The following is a 20,967-nucleotide window of genomic DNA, read 5'->3' on the forward strand; positions in this document are numbered from 1 at the left end:
TCAGACCAATCCAAAGCAGCTTAGCGGTGGACAGTATCATGTGTTTACCACCAGTCTGTGCAAGTGAGATCAGAAGCTTCATAAGAGGGCTGTGAATGCGGTTGAGCCGGTGGTTCCACGCTACTTGCGGTGGTCTGAGCAGCCTATAGTGTGGAGTAGGGAGGATCACCCTCCCCGGGTGGATAATCCAGGTCACTTGGCCTTGGTGGTGGCTCCTCAGGTGGGAGGATATAAGTTCACTAAGGTGCTCATGGATGGAGGCAGCAGCATCAACATCCTCTATTATGAGACTTTTCGTCGTATGGGGTTGATTGATAAGAACCTCAGCCAGACAAACACTATTTTCCATGGTGTGGTACCTGGTAAGTCGGCTTATCCAGTCGGCAAGATCGAGTTGGAAGTGGCCTTTGGAGATGAGCACAACTACAGGGTGGAAAAATTGACCTTTGAGGTGGTCAAGATAAGAAGTCCGTACCATGCCATATTTTGGCGGCCAGCTTACGCCAAGTTCATGGCACGGCCGTGTTACGTGTATTTACAGCTCAAGATGCCGGGTCATAATGGGACCATTACGGTTCACGGCAGCCGGAAGGTGGCCCTGGAGTGTGAGGAAGGTGATGCAGCTTATGCAGAATCTGTTTGCGCAACAGAGGAGTTGAAGTTTTACAAAGACAACGTTGACCCGACAGATATGACCTCTCTGAAAAATCCGACTACGGAGCATGAGCCGGCAATGAAATTTAAGTCGGCTGACGAGACTAAACTTGTTGATTTCGTTCCAGGAGATTCATCTCAGCAGTTTAGCATCAGTGCCAATCTGGATCCAAAATAGGAAAGCGCGCTCATCGAGTTCATCCGTGAGAATAGGGACATTTTTGCATGGAAGCCGTCTGACATGCCAGGTGTACCTAGAGAACTCGCTGAGCACACTCTCAATGTTGATCCAAAATTTAAGCCGGTCAGGCAGTTCCTTCGGCGGTTTAATGAAGAGAGGCGGAAAGCTATTGGTGAAGAGGTGGCCCGGCTCTTGGCGGCCGGGTTTATCGTTGAAGTCTTTCACCCAGAATTGTTAGCTAACCCGGTGCTCGTACTCAAGAAGAACGGCACCTGGCGGATGTGTGTGGACTACACGGACTTGAACAAGGCGTGTCCGGCCGATCCTTTCGCCCTTCCCCGTATTGATCAAATCATTGATGCTACAGCGGGTTGTGAGTGCCTAAGTTTCTTGGATGCTTATTCTGGATATCATCAGATTAAAATGGCAGTTAAAGACCAGGAGAAGACGGCGTTCATCACTCCCTTTGGAGCCTTCTGCTATGTGTCTATGCCCTTTGGACTCAAGAGTGCACAGGCGACTTATCAACGTTGCGTGCAGAACTGTCTTCATAACCAGATTGGGCGCAATGTTCATGCTTATGTTGACTATATTGTGGTTAAATCTAGGAAGGAGGAAACCTTGATAGATGATCTGAAAGAAACCTTTGATAATCTCCGGGTCTACAAGATGATGCTTAACCCGGCCAAGTGTGTTTTTGGTGTTCCTGCAGGCAAACTCTTGGGTTTCTTGGTTTCTAACAGAGGCATTGAAGCTAACCCGGAGAAGATCAAGGCCATCACCTCCCTCGCTAAGCCGGCGTGTATAAATGACGTCCAGCGCTTGGCGGGTCGCATTGCTGCTTTAAGCCGTTTTATAAGCCGTTTGGGTGAGAAGGCCATGCCATTATATCAGTTGATGAAGAAAACTGATGACTTTGTCTGGAATGATGCAGCTAATACTGCTTTTGAGGATTTGAAGAGACAGCTGGCCGAGCCCGCAGTCCTTGCTGCTCCGGTTGACAAGGAGCCTTTATTGCTGTATGTGGCTGCTAACACACGAGCCATCAGTGTGGCCGTGGTGGTGGAGCGCAAGGAAGAGGGTAAGGAGCATCCGGTTCAGCGGCCGGTTTATTATGTCAGCGAAGTACTCATTGAGTCCAAGCAGCGGTATCCGCACTGGCAGAAGCTTGTTTATGGTGTGTTCATGGCAAGCCGGAAGCTTAAGCATTATTTCCAAGGTCACCCCATTACTGTGGTCAGTTCTGCCCCCCTTGGAGATATCATTCAAAACAGGGAGGCCACAGGGAGAGTGGCTAAGTGGGCTATAGAGCTCGGGCCTCATGGTCTGGAGTATGTGCCACGCACTGCTGTTAAATCTCAGGCTTTGGTGGATTTCATCAATGATTGGACAGAGCTACAAGTGCCCGAACAAAAGCCGGATAACACATATTGGACTATTCACTTTGATGGGTCCAGGCAGTTGGAGGGCTCAGGGGCTGGAGTCGTATTGTCTTCCCCCAAGGGTGATAAGTTCCATTATGTGCTACAATTGATGTTTCCTTGCACCAACAATGCAGCTGAATACGAGGCCTTGCTCCACGGTCTTCGGATGGCTAAGGAGATGAGCTTGAGCCGGGTAAGGTGCTTCGGCGACTCAGACTTAGTGGCTCAACAAGTATCAGGAAAGTGGGACTCCAAGGATCCTCTCATGGCGGCTTATCGCCGCGAAGTTGATGCCATTGCTGGGCACTTTCAGGGTTACCAAGTAGAGCACATCGATCACAGGAAGAACGAGGCGGATGATGCTTTAAGCCGGCTGGGCTCTCAGCGAAAACCGGTGCCGCCTAATACTTTCCTGGACGTCCTGTATAACCCTTCTGTTAAGTTGCCTACAGAGGAAGACTTGGCTGTCCCTGACCTGGAGGCACGACTGGTGGCGGCTCTCCATATCATACCGGACTGGACAGTGCCCTATTTGGCTTACATGACCCGGGGAGAGTTGCCTGAGGATGAAACTTTGGCCAGACAAATAACCCGGCGGTCTAAGTCAATGGTTGTCATCAATGGTGAGTTGCATCACCGCAGTGTTACGGGAGCGTTCCAGCGTTGTGTCTCCCCTACGGAGGGTCAAGAGATCTTGCGCGAGATTCATGAACGGGATTGTGGCCATCACGCCGGCTCAAAGTCTCTTGTGGCCAAGGCTTTCCGTCATGGTTTTTATTGGCTGACGGTTCATGCTGATGCGGAGGACTTGGTCAGTAAATGTGATGGTTGCCAAAGGTTCTTGCGACGGGCTCATGTCCCGGCTCAGGAGCTGAGGATGATCCCAATTACTTGGCCCTTTGCGGTCTGGGGGCTTGATATGGTTGGGCCTTTTGAAAGGTCCAAGGATAAGAAGACCCACCTCTTGGTGGCAGTTGACAAATTTACCAAGTGGGTTGAAGCGGAGCCAGTTAGCAAGTGTGATGCAGCCACGGCAGTTCAGTTTATGAAAAAGGTGATCTTTCGCTTTGGCTTTCCACACAGCATTATAACTGACAATGGTACCAATCTATCCAAAGGCGCCATGGAGGAGTTTTGTCAACGAGAGCATATTCGACTTGATGTTTCATCAGTGGCTCATCCTCAATCCAATGGTCAGGCTGAGAGAGCTAATGAGGAGATTCTGAAGGGCATCAAGCCCCGGCTTTTGGTCCCTTTGCAACGGACGCCGGGTTGTTGGGTGGAGGAGTTGCCCTCCGTGTTATGGGGCATCAATACTACTCCTAACAGGTCTACGGGTTACACGCCTTTCTTCATGGTTTATGGAGCGGAAGCAGTCCTCCCCAGTGACATCCGTCATGACTCGCCTCGAGTGGCGGCTTATGTTGAGGCGGATAATGAACAGGCGCGCCAAGATGCTCTTGACTTGTTGGACGAGCAGCGCGATGTGGCAGCGGCTCGATCCGCGATCTACCAACAAGACCTGCGCCGTTATCACAGTCGCCGGGTTAAGTCCCGGGTCTTCCAGGAAGGCGATCTGGTGCTCCGGCTCATCCAAGATCAAACAGATGCGCACAAGCTATCCCCGCCTTGGGAAGGGCCCTTTGTGGTCAGCAAGAATTTGCACAACGGGTCATATTACCTCATTGACATTCGGGAGCACAAAGATTCACGTAAGTCGGAGGAAGAGACCCGTCGGCCGTGGAATATAGCTCAGCTTCGGCCTTACTACACTTGAGCCGCTGGCTCTCATAATGTACATATTTCTAAGCCATGTATATATTATGATAAGCAATAAAGCAGGACCTCTGTCCTTTTTTCTCCTCCAAATGTGCACGTGTTGTTTTCATTGCAAGGTCACATGATAACTTGAAGGAGGATCCGGCTTATGATCGTCTTCGAATCTAGCCGTAAGGTCACTTGGGGGCTTCCTGTTCAAACATAGGTCGTATTCGAACCAAAGAGAACATAGCTGTCGATACCCATTTGATTGGCCAAGTGTCGAGCTCATTGGGGAGTTTTCTTTGATCATATTTGAATCATAGTTTAACCTCTTTGAGAACCGACGTGGATCGTATTCGAATCAGCGTCGTTAAACAATTCTTAAGTCATTTGGGGGCTTCCTGTTCAAACATGGGTCGTATTCGAACCAAAGAGAACATAGCTGTCGGTACCCTCTTGATTGGCATCGCCACACCCACTGGGGGCTATATGATCGTATTCGAATCCTTGCATAACCCCTTTGGGACGGGTCTATGGTCGTATTTGAACTGGAAGCCCCTAAGTTTTTCTGATTTATAGCGAGTTCTTCTGATTATTTCAAGTATGCACGGCCGGGTCTCACTTTGCCGGCTTAACTTTGATTTACAGTGCTAGTCGAACACAATTGGCATTACTAAGACTGGTAAACCGGAATTGAGGTACCAACCTTATAGCCCGGGTTATCTAAGCCGGCAGTGTGCTTACAGGCTGGTAAGTGTGTTGTTACGGTTATATCAAGGACATAATTGAGGGCCAGTCTTTGGTGAATCATATTCCGGGTTATATACATAAGACTATGATTCTCCGTGCGGTAAGCCGCCTCGAGACTTGTGATTTGTCTTTTTATGCAGGATAGTTAAAGATAACTATTTAAGCTTAAGGAACATGACTGATCAACTGTAACCCGGAGACATATAAGGAAGCAACTTTCATAAGGATTCAGCATTCAACACGCGCACGATGGCACGGCACAGTTAAAGTGTTGATCCTATTCTATTACAAGACTCATTGAGTCCAAAAGGGTGAAGCATTGTTTCACATAAACCGTCTACAGAGTTACGACGCTTGCTGGGTTGAAGTCTCCGGCTCATCCCTCTCCTCTCCTCCGGCTGTTCCCAAGACCTGGAAAGTTGACGACTTCCAATCAATGCCGCTCAGGGCTTCAAATTGAGCTTCCTCGTCAATTAACCCGGCCGGGTCAATCTCCGGGGCAAAGGTGTGCTTACGAGTCGGCGGGACTAAGCTGAGGGCTTCATAGCGCGGAGTGGGGATCCTCTGATTCTCTGCGTTGTAACCCGGCTGGTACTTAGTCAGATCTGTATCATTGCCAATCAGAGTGGCCACCGGGCGTACGATCTTCACGCAGGCTGTGAAGTCCTTTTGGTTGAAGGCGGTGCCATCCTCCTTCAAACTGGGGTAGCCCAGAGTGATGTCCGCCGGGTCTAATTCTGGAAGGAATGCCTTGGCCCGGCTTAGAGCAGCTATGGCTCCGGCTCTTGCAGAGGCCTGTCGCAGCTCTTGGATACGTTGAGGAAGAATGGCGAGCCGGCGAAGAACTTCCGCCAGGTGAGTCGGCACCTCATTGGATAGGGCCACCACAGCCAAAGCACGCTGTGACCCGGTGTAGAGTTGCTCCACCAGGGTATACACGGCCTTCAACTTGGTTACCACACTTTGGTTGAGGTTGGCGCTTCTGGGACCTGTTTAACAGAATAAGATAAGCCACCGACAAGGATGAGTTATGAGATATAAAGATTATAAAACTTGATGAAAGCCGGTGAAATGACTTACCGAAGATTGCGGCAACCATCTGGGACACTTGGCGCTTTAAGCCGGAGAGTTCGGCGGTCTTCTCTGACAGAGCCTTCTCCGCCTGTTCGGCCCGGTTCACCAGAGTAGCCTTCTCTTCGGCCCAGGCTCTCCGTTTAGTGTCAAAGTCCGTCTTCAGCTTTTCTTGCGCAGCAATACTGGACACAAATTTGGCATTGGCCTTCCGGGTCTCAGTTTCTTGCGTCTTCAGACGGGTCTTGAGATCGGAGATGTCAGCTTCAAACTTCTTGCCAGCAGCCTGCATAATTTCCGGGTTATAGCATGAACAGTTATTATGCAAATTTAAAGTCCCAAGCGTTTTTCAAGCAAAGACACTTGGCACTTGGGGGCTAATGCATATCGAACGTTCCTATCTACAAATTACCGGTTCATGGAAGTAAGCCGGAACTTAAGTCTACAACATATTCAATCATAAGTTGTCGACTTGGGGGCTAGCATGGTACAGGTAACTATGCAGTAAGTAAGAAGACAGAAGAGTGATACCTCAGACTTCTGCTGAATCTGGTTCACCATGGCAATCTCTAAGTCCCGGCTCTTGTGCACCTGGCTGACATAGCCGGAGATGATCTCTCCGATGCTCAGATTGGCATAATCGGTGAGGTCCAGATTGGCCCGGTGGCGCCCTAGCAACTCCTCCTTAGCGGAGTACTTGGCCAGCGCAGTGGGTCTCCCCGGCTCAACAAATTCCGTCCGGGTGATTACCACATCCGGGTCATCTGCCGGCTGAGCTGAGCTGGAGGCCTCCGGTTTAACAGAAGTTTCTGCAATTGGCTTGTCGGTTGGAGCAGTGGCTTCAGGAGCAGGGGCAGCTAGCGGTTCTTGAGCGGCTACCTCCGGTTCAGGCAAGTCCGGCTCGTCGACCGGCTTGTTCTTCTTCGCCCTTTTGCTGAGTTTTGCCTGGGCACTGAAAAGACAAAAAGGTTAAGCACAAAAGTGTAAATAAAGACAAGTACAACATGAGATGATCATCATTACCCGGGCACGGTCTTGAAAGCCGGCAGGTTCGACTGCATAGAGTCGCCAGGAGAGGGGGAAGTTTCCTGATAATTTGAGTCAGAAGAGTTGAGCGGTTGACGTATAACACCCGCTAAAGGATGAAAAGGATACAAGTTTGAGATCACCTCGGTCCGGCATTTCCTCGACGCGTCAGGTAACCCGGAGGAGAGGTCAGTGTCCTTGTTGGTCCGGGTGTGCTGCCGGCTCTCATGAACATGTCGCTTCAAAATAAATTGAGGATCTTGATAAGCTAAAGGATGTGAAAAGCTTACTTTCCGGGTTACCCTTCGGATTTTCAGCCTTGGCAAGGGCTCCGAGTCGGAGGAAAGTGTCATTACCTCTTCAACCACCGGGTAATTGCTCCGGTGTCATCCTATTGATGAACAAGTATTGATAAGGTGGACAGAAATAAAACAACAAATACAACAAGAGCTTACAGGCTCAGGGGTTACCTCTGACTCGGAGCTGTCGCTTAGTTGCATCAGCTCTGAAGCAGTAGGCCTACTTCCCTTCTTGCGAGGGGTGGCTCTCTTGGCGGCTTTCTTAGCCTTCCTGGCCTTCTTGGCCGCCTCATGGTCATATTTGACCTTCCAGAATTTGTCATCAGCCTGAAAAATACAAGGATGATTTATTAAAGATTCAGATGACGGTTATCTACAGAAGAAGATAAGATGTTCAGATCAGCGGCTTACCGCTGGGGCTGGGTTGGTCTTGCAGAAGGGGGCTAACCCGGTCCTCCCGCAGTCTGCCAGGCTCTCGTTCAAGAGAGCCTTGGTCATGTCCTCAGCAACATCTTCAGGAAGATCGTTGCGGCTGTGTCTCAGGGGGTCATCCTTTCGGCCCGTGTACTCGCACATTAAGCCGGGCCGGCGGCTCAATGGGATCACCCGCCAGGAGATCCAGACTCGGACCAGGTCAATTCCATTGAGACCATTGCCCAGGAGAGCCTTGATCTTGTTGATGGTGGGGAGCATAGGTTGGCGCTCCGCCTGAGTTAACTTGTCAGACAGAGGGTGAGTGGGCTCCAGACGTGAAGGGCGAAAGCCGGGCAGCGGGCTCTCGTCAGCCGGCGACATGTCTTGGCAATAGAACCACGTCTGGTTCCAGTCCTTTGGGTGACTCGGCGGCTCGGCGTAAGGGAAAAGGCAGTCTCTCCGTCGCTGAATGGAGATTCCGCCAAGTTCCAAACTTGGCCCGTTGGCGCACTCGTTCTGGCGGTTCAGGTAGAAGAGCTCTCTGAAGAGTAGCAGGCTGGGCTCTTCTCCAAGATAAACCTCGCAGAACACTTGGAAATTGCATATGTTGGACACCGAGTTGGGTCCTATATCTTGTGGCCGCAGGTCAAAGAAATTCAGTACATCCCTGAAGAACTTTGAGCCGGGCGGTGCGAAGCCCCGGCTCATGTGATCCGCAAAAATCACTACCTCCCCGTCCTTTGGCTGTGGTCTCTCTTCTGACGGGTCAGGGGCACGGTAGGACATGACGTCCTTCTTAGGCAGGTAACCTGACTTGACAAAATCTGCTAAAGTCTCGTTGGTGACATTGGACCTCATCCAATTGCAAGTGATGGAGGCTTTAGGAGCTTTGGGAGGCATGGTGAAAGCCGGCAGCCTATGATAAAAGGAAACGTCCGGTTTAATTATAAGCCGGAGGAAATTTACAGTTCAATGTTAAAGTGGCGGCTTATGGAGGGGACCAATGACATATATCTAGGTGCATCGGGTTATTTAAGCCGCCCGAGGTATTGAGAGTAATTCGATTGTCTACGGCCTTATCACAGATGAGCCGGAAAATTCTATGGCGCATGGTCTCCTTTGAGTCGGAAGGTTTTACGGCGCGTGGTTTCTTTAAACCGGAAATGTAAACCGCCATGACTCAATGAGTGCAGTTTTTTACTAAGTGTGGTGAAAACAGGTTTCACACATTGCAGTAAATAATTTGGATCAAAATGGTCGGTCAAAAGGAAAGTTTCTAGACCTAAAAACAGACGCAGGGGAGTTCTTGGGCTCGAACGAGGCCTTTATGCAGTAAAAAGAGTTCTACTTGCATTTGAAATGAGTACTAAACAGCCGCCGCATTGGTTCTATACTATCCTAAGATCAAAAGAGGCAGTAAAAAGGAAAACTACCAAGAACTCGTGGGCGGCGGCGAAGAACACGGAAGAACAGGACGAACCTACTGTAGATCTGTTCTACGGGGCAGTCAGAACTTACAGGTGCTGGTGAGTCGCGGAGGTCACCGCCGTTTTCTCTGGACACAACAGGTTGATGCAGCGGCCGGAGTTGGTGAGGAGGAGGAGACCCGCGGCGGCGACAGCAACAGAGCTCGAGCGGAGGAACAGTGGTGCGAGGAGGAAGACGGGTGGCTGAAGGCCCGTCGGACCGGGCTATTTATAAGGCCAGACTCATAAGTGGGCGCGAGAAACGAGGAGGCCACGGCGCGGTTATATCGCTTGAGAGGCGACTCGATTTTCGGGATGGCAGTAAAAGATAAGATCCGTTGCGGATCTGGTGGAGTAAAAAATGGAATTAATGGAAGATGACGTCACGGCGGATTACCCGGAGTCCAGAGGATGACGTCACGCCGGGTTATGGCCTTCACACAATTGTAAGCCGGAGATTTTCTGTCGAAAGAATTGAAGATTGACATGAGCCGGCTCAAATCAATCTGGGGCCTAATGTTGACGATATAGACCTTAGAGTCACCCGCCAGAAGGGGCCGGGTTACTCATAATGGTCACCGCCAGAAGCCCGGCGACAAGCTTGAAGACGGTGGGCCAAAGATGGGCTTAAGACCCGGATGTGGCTTAAAGCCCGTAGTTACAATCATCATTATGGTAGAACTTGTAGTGTAAGGCAAGAATAGTTGAGAGTCCGAGCCGGACACTCTTATGAGCCGGCCGGGACTCTGAGAGCTGCTGGGCGTCAGCCTCCCTATATAAAGGGACGACCCGGCGGCGGTTTAGGGACAAGAAAGATCTCATCGAGAGCCAGGCATAGCAGTTAAGCTCCCTGGTCATCGAAACCCTAATCAATACCACCTCAACTGGACATAGGCTTTTACCTTCACCGTAAGGGGCCGAACCAGTATAAACCCTCGTGTTCCTTGTCCCGTTAACCCCTTCAAGCTTCCTAGCGGCGATGGCTCCACGACTAAGTCCTAGCTTGAGGACATCTGCCGTGATAATTCCACGACACATATGATTGTCACTTTAATGACCTGCGTGTCAACCTTAAGTAATGCACTTATTTTATTAGCTATAGAGATAGCAATATTATCTGGTGCATCGACAAGGTGGTGGCAATCTTCATGAAGGTGAACACCGACGCGAATGCCGAAGACGAAGAAATGAAATACTTCTCCGTCAGAAAGGGCTATACCATATCATGCTATTATGAATTGCCTGAGATGTTTATCCCTTATGATGCACCCTTCTTGATTGCGCGGTAGTCGCTTTTTATTAGGGTGATCTCTCACTTAAAATATCAAAGTAGTTAGTGTTCACCCAAATGTAGCACCGTCTGAAATTCGTATCTTTTCGGGGTGCGCCATGTACACATGAGCACGAACGAATCGAGAGGAATGAGGCGGGTGAGGTCAGACCTCGCAGCAAGATCACTTGGTTGTCTTTGACGTTCAGGCAGGAAAGTCCTGAGCTCGGAACACGCCCATCGAAAGATGAACAAGAATCACATAGAGATGTGATCGGCAAGTTGGCCTACCGATTGAAATTCGTGTCATCAGTGATGAACCCGTCAATGGCATCGAATAGAAATATGGATCTTGAATCACTCTAAATCAATTATGAGAGATATTGATTTGAGTGGGAGCGCACTGTTGAATTAACATGTTTAATTCTCAGTGCAATTAATTATGAACACTGTCTAAGTGTTTCTTGCAAAATAGTTGTAGAATAATGGCTCGCGATTCCACTTTCCCTGTTAAAATTGAATAGCTGTTAAATATCTGGTTAAAACTTTACGATTGGTAACGTAATATGAGGATTGTCCTCAAAAGTGCCGAGAAGGACTTTGTCCTATCGCATGTTTTCCGTATCCTCCCGCTAATGCTATGGATCATGTGACTCTCGTCCTTCGATCCAAAAGCTAGAATTCTGTTACGGTCAAGTGGAATATGTTTGCTTCCATGAAACCCAAACTTCGAAAGTTGGGATAGTTATATGATATTCATGGAACTGAAAATTATTTTCAGATACAAACAAAGCAATGTTTGTTTGCAAGTATTAGTAAAAGTGTTTACTATGCATTTGACTGTTGGGAAAGGGATCCAGAAGAACGCCTGTCATATAATGACAGGTGAATAAAACAACAACTTAAGGAGAAAGGAAGTGTCCAAAGGGTGTTAGTATGACTTACACGCCTAGGAAGTCCGGGGCTAATGCCACTCTTAAGTTGGGTGCTTCTTCTAAGAGTAGGAGAAATACTAAAGGTTAAACTGTTAGAAGTATAAAGGCAAAAGGACAGAAGACTGGAATATCCAGCTCATGTATGAATGTCATACAGGTTTTTGATGTATAGAAGGCTGGTCAAAGATATAGTTCTTGCGAATTATGGTTAAACATGTTAATCACTAATTCTTGGGTATTGTGAGTTCATCACAAAATTTCCCGCTCGATTGCATTCTGTTGCAACTCGATGTAAGAACTACTATGGCCTGAAAGACTAGCTAGAAATGAGGTTAAGGTATACACAGGAAACATAGTAAATGTTACTATACCTTCCATCGGTGTATTGCCGTCTGTATTTATTTTCATAATTCATTTAGAGTTTTACAAAATCTATCCCATTGCATAAGGTATCTTGCAAGAAGGTTGTTCATAAGAGAACTTTTTATGTTCGATGTTATGAATAACACAAGGGTCATACTTTCATTATGAATGAGATGTATGTTATGAATATTGATAATAATACAATGCCTCTGGGTTTACTTTCGTAATTCATTTTAGAGTTTCATACACTCTAGCCCATTGCACAATGTTTGTTGCAAAAGAGTTGTTCATAAAAACAACAATTGTTGTTAAGTATTATGAATAACATGAAGGGCCATGCTTCCATCCAAGATGGCATGTATGTTATGAATATTGATGGTAATATGATACATCCATAACACTGACGCTAAATGTCGCAAGACTAAAAGAATACCACACAAGTGTGGCACTACATTTGGTCACATTGGAGAAACCCGCATGGAAAATTCCATTATGATGGATTTTGAAGTCTTTTTGATTTTGAATCATCTGACACTTGCAACTTTCCTCCGAAAAGTGAAGTGACTAAAATACCGTTCACAGGCCATAAGGAACGAACAACAAACTTATTAGTGATCATACATTTGATGTGTGTAGTCCGATAAGTGTTGTTAGTGGTGGATTTATTTATCTTCAGAAATGACTCAAGTAGATATATGCATATTTAATTGATGAGACGTATGTCTGGATCTTTTGAAATCATTCGAAAGGTTCTCAAAAATGAAGTAGAAGTTATTGTAACAAGAAAATTATGTTTCTGCAATTTGATTGCACAAAGGAATATTTGAGTTACATGTTTAGCGAATGTCTGATGAGTTGTGAAAGGGGTTTCATAACTTGCACCTCCCGGAACACCACTGCAAGCGGAAAGTCTGTGGAGATGTAATCAAACCATTTATGACATGGTAAGGTCAAAGATGACATAAATAAATTTGTCATTATCCCTTTTAAAGTGATGCTTTAGAGACTATGACTTTTACACTGAAAAGAGCTACATCGGGTCTGTTGAAATGAAGCCATGGTATGGTACGCCCAACCATGTTATATCTTTTCTTAACATTTGGAATATGGGGCTTGTGTAAAAGGTTACAAACCTATTCCAAATCAGACAAGTGCTACTTTGTAGGTTATACCAAAATGTTGGGTATTCCTCCCTCACTATACCGAGGCAAATAGTTTTGCCGCGAAACGGTGTGCTTTTAAAGAGAATGGTTCTTTCAAAAAGGTGAGTGGGAGAATAGTGCAACTTGACGAGATAAACAGTATCTACGTCATCAGATCAAAGGAAAGAGACCTTGGAAGTAATTCCAGAGTTTCCTACTGCGACTGATACGGAAGTCTCTACAATAAAATGTATGAACTTCGGTCGAACTTGCAGCTGAACCACGTAGGCAAGGCTCGTGCAAACCTCTCAGGTGCGCAAACGAGATATTGTTGTTAGACAACATTATACCTACGATACACAAGGAAGCGTTGATGGGCCCTGACTCCGGAATTGGCTAAATGCCAATACAACCCGAGTTAGTTTCCATATAAGTGATTCAAGATTTAAACCTTGATACACCTTTCGGAAGACTTAGAGTCTAACGAATATTTATGGAACTTAAAACTGATATGGATAAAAATGTTTTATCCATAAAGCTCGACGTGTAGAAATAACAAGTTCAAGAGTTGACTACGATGAGGTTGTTTTCATCGTAGCGATGCTTAAATTCGGTTCGGGTTGAACTAGCAATTAATACATATTTCAATCATGAGATATGAAACATGGATGATAAAAGGATTTCCATCTGATGGAAATGAAAGCTAGGACTTGTATATGATACAGTCCAAAGTAATTTGTCGATCCAGAGGATGCTAGTAGGTATGCAAACTTTAGAGTTCCAGCAATGGACAGAAGAGAGCAAAATGGAGTTGGAATCTTCGTGTTTTGATGAAATGGTCAAAGGGGTTTTGACTTCATCAATGGGTAACGAAGATGCTTGTAATTCAAGAAAGTAAGTGGGAGCATAATAATATTTCTAAAAACCTTATGTGCTTGGCACATTGGTAATTGGAAATAAATTTCTTGACATGAATTAGGACTTCATTTGAAAATAGTTTTTCGATGAAGTGCTTAGGCTAAATAGCCTCAATATTAGGCATGATGATCTACGGAGATAGATTTACCTAATGGGGCTAAGCAATGAATACATATTGACAAGATGCTAAAACCTTTTAGCATTTAAAACGCCAAGGAGTGATTCTTGCCAAAGTCACATGGAAAGAGTTTTTGCAAGACTCGGTGTCCCAAAACACTGATGAGTAAAATACATGATGCAGATTCCACACACTTTTGTGTTTGGATTAATCATGTATTCCATGGTATGTAAAACAACCAGATATGTCCGATACTCCCAAGGTGTTGCGAGTATGGATACTAAAGTGATCAAAGTACTGATCGTGGGACAACAGTGAAAGATGTCATTGAGTACTAGAGTAAGTACTGATGATATGTTTTCTTGCAAGCGGAGATCATGAAGAGTTCGTTGTAAAATGTTACATCGATAGTCTTTATCTTTTCTCCGTGCGATTTTCGATTTAAGTTAAGGGTTTTGTGTGATACACAATATGGTGGCAAGGTAGTTGGAAATTGTTCCCAACAGGATACTGTGGCAAATTCTATAACAAATGACTAAGTATGTTGACGCTTTAGAAGCGACAAAAGAAGATGTTGAATCATATAGTTCATTCATGAACTTAGTATGGTTCCAAGATGGCTTTTGTCAATGGGACACTACTGCAGATAGTTGCTCCATAACTCAGTCTGAGGAATCCAGGTTCGACCTATGATTCAAATACATACAACGCCAAGTCCACACAAAATATGAATTTTGTGAAAGCATGAAAATGCGAGGATATGCAGAGATACACACGGAGCTGAAATTGTCAGATCCGATGGACATCAGGCTATACCACATGCGAAGCATTTTTTACACCAGTATGCCATAGGTGTAAAGTGCATTAGCATTAACTAGATTATTGACTCTAGTGCAAGTGGGAGTCTATAGGAGATATGCCCTAGAGGCAATAATAAATGATATTATTTATCTCCGAGTTCACAATTATGTTTATGTTCCATGCTATAACTGCAATGATTCTTGAGTCTGCAATATCCACGAGGCTCGGAGGAAGACTCATATGCACGTGTGGAATAATAAACGGTAAGAAGTATTCCTAGTCTGGCCTCTAAGACTAGCTCAAGTGTTGCATGATGATTCTGTTTTCCTGGTCATGGGCATGTCTATGCCAGCAATTTTGAGGGCACAATGTTAAGAGAACATTTGTGTCGAATCGACCCGGATTGATGTTATGCTATGAGATTCTTTCGTCACAAGTTTATTGGTACATAACACAGAGATGGTTAACGTTTGCATGATTCCTTAGACCATGAGAGTATCGAGTTTCTTCATGCTTGCTTCATGAACTTTGGGGTTTGTTAAACGTCATCCGTAAATGGGTGGCTATTACGGCGGCTTACGGGTTCATGGAAAAGTGTGTCAAGTAACTTGATAGCTCAAGATTGGGATTTGCTCCTCCGACGATGGAGAGATATACTCGGGCCCTCTCGGTGTTACGGTGTCCATCATCGTCTGGCCAGACACTTTGTGATTTGATCACGGGGATGCCGGAACACGAAACGAGAAAAGAGAACAAAACCAGTAATGAGGTAACTAGCATAGTGGACAAGTTGTTGATCCACGGGAATGCCAACATGTCTCACCTCGGGTATTTGTAACATATCGAAGCAACAGGAATAGCACACGGCAACTGGAGGTTCACTCGAATATTCATTCGTGTGGGTATAGGGGTCAATATGGGTGTCCACGGCTCCGATGTTGATCATTGATCGGAAGGGGTTCCAGGTCATGTCTATACTTCACCGAACCTATAGGGTCACACGCTTAAGGGTCATCCATCTGCCGAATAATAGACGGGGAGTCTGAGAGAAAATCACCTAAAAAGTTTCGGACACCGGAAAGTTTCGGACAGCGGAATCGTACCGCAGAGAGAGGTCACCGGATGAGTTTCGGTGAAACCGAAAAAGTTGTTTTGGGGTATGCCATTAAGTCAAAATGGTTTCGGCACATGCCTGCTAATTCTTGGAGGGTGGCAGAATCATTCTGGAAACTTTTTGGAATTTTCAGAAATAAAAACCGAAAATGTTTCGCAGCTGCCGGTACCGCTTTGGCTGTTTTTCGCAGATGAAATTCACTAATCTGAAATTGTTTCAGAACGAATCCAAAATCATTTTAGTGGGTACTAGAATTATTCTAAGACCCACAGAAATATTTTCGGATTTAGTGGGCGCGAAAAATTGTCTTCATGAATAGTGAAAACGCATTCTTGTTTGCTTTTCGCAGATGAAAATCACTAAACCGAAATTGTTTCGGAACGCGTTGAAAATTATTTTAGTGGGTACTGGAAATGTTCTGAGCCCACATAAATATTTTCAGTTCGAACGGACGCTGAAAAATGTCGTCATGAATAGTGAAAGTGCTTTTTGCTTGGCTTCTTGGAGAAGCCACCTTGAGGGCCTTTTTGGTATTTCCCCCCTTGGCTTCTTGGAGAAGCCACCCTTGGGCTTGGCCTATATATAGGGGTGGAGGGGGCTGACTAAAGGATCATCCCTTGCTCTCATGCACATGCCATGCATTATCTGGCTTCTTCTCTCCCTCCCACGAAAAGAGTTTCGTAGAGCCGTAAGGCTGTCTCGGTTCCGGCAGGAACTAGTTCTGGACGGCGAAGCCCTGCCGGATAGATGACACCGTATGTGTGCAACTCTTTAGAGAGATCGTAGTTTCGGTCTTAGTTCGTGAGTGCCTCCCGAAGGGCTGTCCGTGTGACCGTAGGAGTTTCGAAGGTCCTCCCGAAGGGCTGTCCGAGTGACCGTTCGAGTTTCGAAGGTCCTCTAGAAGGGATGTCCGCGACACCGTCCGGGGGGCTGTTCGACAGCCTCCCGGAGGGCTGTCTGAGGAGCAGATGAGGGTATACATCCTCGCGGTTGGGAGGTTGTAAATCCTAGCTGCGGGGATCTGCACCGCCGATCGTCATCGACTCTACTTCCCGCTGCGCTATGAGTCGGTAACGAAAAAGATCAAACCATGTATGCAGTCTCCGTAGTGGTCCTGGGCTGGTGCGTAGGTCGGAAAATTTTTGTTTTCTGTCGCGTTACCCTACACCCTCGGGGGCCCCCTGTTGCTCCACCGACGTACTTCTTCCTCCTATATATACCTACGTACCCCCAACGATCAGATACGGAGCCAAAAACTTAATTCCACCGCTGCAACCTTCTGTGCCCACGAGATCCCATCTTGGGGCCTGTTCCGGAGCTCCGCGGGAGGGGGCATCCATCACGGAGGGCTTCTACATCAACACCATAGCCTCTCCGATGAAGTGTGAGTAGTTTACCTCAGACCTTCGGGTCCATAGTTAGTAGCTAGATGGCTTTCTCTCTCTTTTTGGATCTCAATACAATGTTCTCCCCCTCTCTCGTGGAGATCTATTCGATGTAATCTTCTTTTGCGGTGTGTTTGTTGAGACCGATGAATTGTGGGTTTATGATCAAGATTATCTATGAACAATATTTGAATCTTCTCTGAATTCTTTTATGTATGATTGGTTATCTTTGCAAGTCTCTTTGAATTATCAGTTTTGTTTGGCCTACTAGATTGATCTTTCTTGCAATTGGAGAAGTGCTTAGCTTTGGGTTCAATCTTGCGGTGTCCTTTCCCAGTGACAGTAGGGGCAGCAAGGCACATATAGTATTGTTGCCATCGAGGATAACAAGATGGGATTTTTATCATATTGCATGAATTTATCCCTCTACATCATGTCATCTTGCTTAAGGCGTTACTCTGTTCTTATGAACTTAATACTCTAGATGCATGCTGGATAGCGATCGATGTGTGGAGTAATAGTAGTAGATGCAGGCAGGAGTCGGTCTACTTGTCTTGGACGTGATGCTTATATACATGATCATACCTAGATATTCTCATAACTATGCTCAATTCTGTCAATTGCTCAACAGTAATTTGTTCACCCACCGTAAAATACTTATGCTCTTGAGAGAAGCCACTAGTGAAACCTATGGCCCCCGGGTTCATCATATTAATCTTCCAACACTTAGTTATTTCCGTTGCTTTTTACTTTTCTTTTATTTTACTTTGCATCTTTATCATAAAAATACCAAAAATATTATCCTATCATATCTATCAGATCTCACTCTCGTAAGTGCCCATGTAGGGATTGACAACCCCTTATCGCGTTGGTTGCGAGGATTTATTTGTTTTGTGTAGGTACGAGGGACTCGCGCGTAGCCTCCTACTGGATTGATACCTTGGTTCTCAAAAACTGAGGGAAATACTTACGCTACTTTGCTGCATCACCCTTTCCTCTTCAAGGGAAAACCAACGCAATGCTCAAGAGGTAGCAACAGACAGCGTGCACGAATCGCACCCCTCCGCCGCTCCCCCATCTCCTCCTTCACCATTTTCTCCACTCTTCCGATGGCTTCCGAGGAGCCGTTCTACAGCATATTACCCGGCTGGGTGGCCCGCCGAGCCCTCCGGATACGGGCGAGGCCGCTCGGTGCTTCACCAACCTCGCTTGGCCCGACGGAGCCAGTTGCCGCCCCAAGCAGCCGCGTGGTTCAGCAACTCGCCGCTCCAGTTCAGCTCGATGAGGAGTGGCGAGTTGCTCCACGTCGGCACGGCGGCGAGCACACCGGTACGGGCGTTGTCGCTGCCGCGTTGTACCGCGCCACTAGTGTCTGCGGTGCCGCGCCTCCCGTTCCTGCGGCAGCGCCATGCAGGCAGAGACAGAAGCCGGGTGCATGGAGAGCGACGAGTCGGTGGCCAGCTTCTCCGTGTCCGCCGCCATCATCGACGAGAAGTAGAACACGGGAGGCCGCCGCCACTTGGGTCCCATGAAGGCCACCGCCGAGGCGACGACTGCGCATTTAGGTGGTTTCTTTGCTTCTTCGTCTCTTCCGAGGACCTTCGTCGACCCCACAAAGTGTCTGCCGGACATGAGGAAGACAAAGGGATCCGCGGGCGGCCATTTAGATTATGTACTCCCTCTCCAGCTGGCGGGAAATATTTGATCTAAGAATGGATAAATTGTATGTATCTATAACTAAAATAAGTCTAGATACATCCATTTCTAGGACAAGTATTTCCGGACGGAGGGAGTATTAATTATACCAAGAGAGCCGGATTGGCACCGCTTAGTTCATGTAAATGTAATGAAATCCATCAAGTTTATATGAAGATCCTGCTTTTACGAAATCCTTCAAGCTTATATGAAATCAATCCGTGTTTGCACGAATTTCATCTGGTTGGTTAGTGTTGTGAAAATGTATGCCGCTGGCGTTTGATGTCATCCTCTGCGGAAGGAAGCGGGGGGAAATTGGCGGCTGCCGTTGGAGATGCTCTTATGCTGGAAATAATAGAGTGACATCCAATCCATTTGAGTTAATTGCATGTATGATTGTCCCTCTATAGAAAGTTAATTGCATGTACAGTGTACACGTGACTTGCAGGGTGGCTACAGCTTCGTACAGAAAGTTAAAAAGAAACAAGTCCATCCTTAATCTTGTATTCTAAGTACTCTGTGGGTTCCACTGTCAGTACAGTAGCGAAAGAAGTATATATTAAATAAGTAATATATAATATAAAAAACTAAAGTTAACGACAGAATTCGAACTCATGTCATCGCGTTGCGAGCATCCGGCGCTAACCAGTCCAGCACATTTTTGTTGTAGACCATGCTGGAGAATATCTCCATGTCTACTCTTATACTCCATCTGTTCCTAAATATTTGTCTTTTTCAGATTTCAAATGGACTACCACATATGGATGTGTATGTAGACATATTTTAGAGTGTAGATTCACTCATTTTTCTCCATATGTAGTCACTTGTTGAAATCTCTAAAAAGACAAATATTTAGGAACGGAGGGAGTAGAAAACAGAGTTGGTGATGATGGTGTGCATGCCATCCTGCAATATAGGCAGTCGGATTTATATCTAACGGATAGGAAGGAAACTATGGCAATTTTGCAAAAAATATACCCACACCCCTCTCCACGTTCGCAAATACGGCCTTCCCTCGTTCATCCTTTTCTCTCACAAGATAAACTACTCATACAAATGCATCTTGATGTTCCGTGCAACGCACGGGCATCTAGCTAGTTTCTTTTAAAATAGTTACTGCAACAATTGGGTTGAAGTGATATATTTTATGTCTGCCCCGAATGATTTCAGATTCACTAGTAGTAACAAAGAAAAGGATGCCTTGTTAATTAACAGAAAACATGGTGAAAACTATCACATGAGGCCGATAAAAACGAGGCACACTGGGTTCAGCGTCATCGTCACTACAGCTGTGCGCACGCGAGAAGTCTACATATCGAGGGGGCTACTGAGCGAGGCACAGAGACACAATGTTTGAGAGAGAAACCAATTGACAGATTACGATCAAATCGAGTTGTCACCCTTCTGCTGTCATTGTTGGGGTGGGGGAGGGGGAGGGAGAGAAAGACATATCAAGAGTGTGTGCGGTAGGCACAGAGGCACAACTAGCGAGTGTGTGTGTGTATGTGTGTGTGTGTTTGAAAGAGGAGTGGATAGATTACTATCAAGATCGAGGTGCCACCCTACTCCTTCGGTGTCGGGTAGTGTGTGTGCGTGTGTGTGTGTTTGAGACAGAAGCCAGTCGATAGATTAGTATCAAGATCGAGGTGTCACCCTACTCCTTCGGTGTTGGGAAGTGTGTGTGTGTGTGTGGTTGTGTGGGTGTGGGTGTGTGTGTCGGGGGGGAGTGACACTTACATATCCCTACTTTTATAAAAAACAGAGTTGGTGATGATGGTGTTCCTGCCATCCTACAATATAGGCCATCCGATGTATATCCGACGGATAGGAAGGAAACTATGGAAATTTTGCAAAAGATACCCACACCCCTCTCCGCATTTGCAAATAAGGCATTCCCTCGTTCATCCTTTTCTCCCACAAGATAAACTACTCATACAAATGCATCTTGATGTTCCGTGCAACGCATGGGCATCTTGCTAGTAGGGAGGAGGAGTTTGTGTGACACATATCTAGCTATAATAAGGGATAGGTAGATAGCATTTGTGCGAGGCATGCGTAAAGCATCATGAAGATAAACAAAATTGTGTGCATGCAAGTGCCGGAAAAAATGAAGCGGGAAACAATGTGTGTGTGTGCGCGCGCGTGCGTGTGTGTGTGTGTGTGTGTGTGTGTGTGTGTGA

The sequence above is a fragment of the Aegilops tauschii genome, chromosome 4, assembly GCF_002575655.3.
Source record: "Aegilops tauschii subsp. strangulata cultivar AL8/78 chromosome 4, Aet v6.0, whole genome shotgun sequence".
Classification (NCBI taxonomy): Eukaryota; Viridiplantae; Streptophyta; class Magnoliopsida; order Poales; family Poaceae; genus Aegilops; species Aegilops tauschii.